The sequence below is a fragment of the Sinocyclocheilus rhinocerous genome, unplaced genomic scaffold (genome assembly GCF_001515625.1).
Source record: "Sinocyclocheilus rhinocerous isolate Xijiao unplaced genomic scaffold, SAMN03320098_v1.1 scaffold1189, whole genome shotgun sequence".
Taxonomy (NCBI): domain Eukaryota; kingdom Metazoa; phylum Chordata; class Actinopteri; order Cypriniformes; family Cyprinidae; genus Sinocyclocheilus; species Sinocyclocheilus rhinocerous.
This window is the reverse complement of record NW_015633719.1, coordinates 325,743-326,079: the sequence shown is the minus strand read 5'-3', so window position 1 is coordinate 326,079 and position 337 is coordinate 325,743. Positions and strand designations below refer to the sequence as shown.

The 337-nt window shown below is 23.4% G+C and overlaps 1 protein-coding gene across 1 annotated transcript in view; it reads right to left on the bottom strand.

Annotated features, from left to right (window-relative positions):
* xylb (xylulokinase homolog (H. influenzae)) overlaps window positions 1–337 on the bottom strand; it is a 27,725-nt gene that overhangs the window by 22,096 nt on the left and 5,292 nt on the right. The window lies entirely within an intron of this gene.

Genomic DNA, 337 nt, shown 5'->3' with positions numbered 1-337 from the left:
TATATAAATTTAAAAAAAAAAACATACATATACTTGCCGTTCATTTTTATAAAAATATATCTAAAGTATTATTTAAAATAATTTTAATTAATTAATTAATTAATTTACTTTACACATACATGCATATTTGCTATAGTTGATACTTTATAAAAACTATACTATAACATTTAAAAAAGTTTTAGGTATTATAAATTCTATAAATTATTACAAATTTATATAAATTCTATACATTTATATGTACGTATGTATGTGTGAGTGTGTGTGTCTGTGTCTGTGTGAGTGAGTGAGTGAGTGAGTGAGTGAGTGTGTGTGTGTGTGTGTGTGAGTGAGTGAGTGA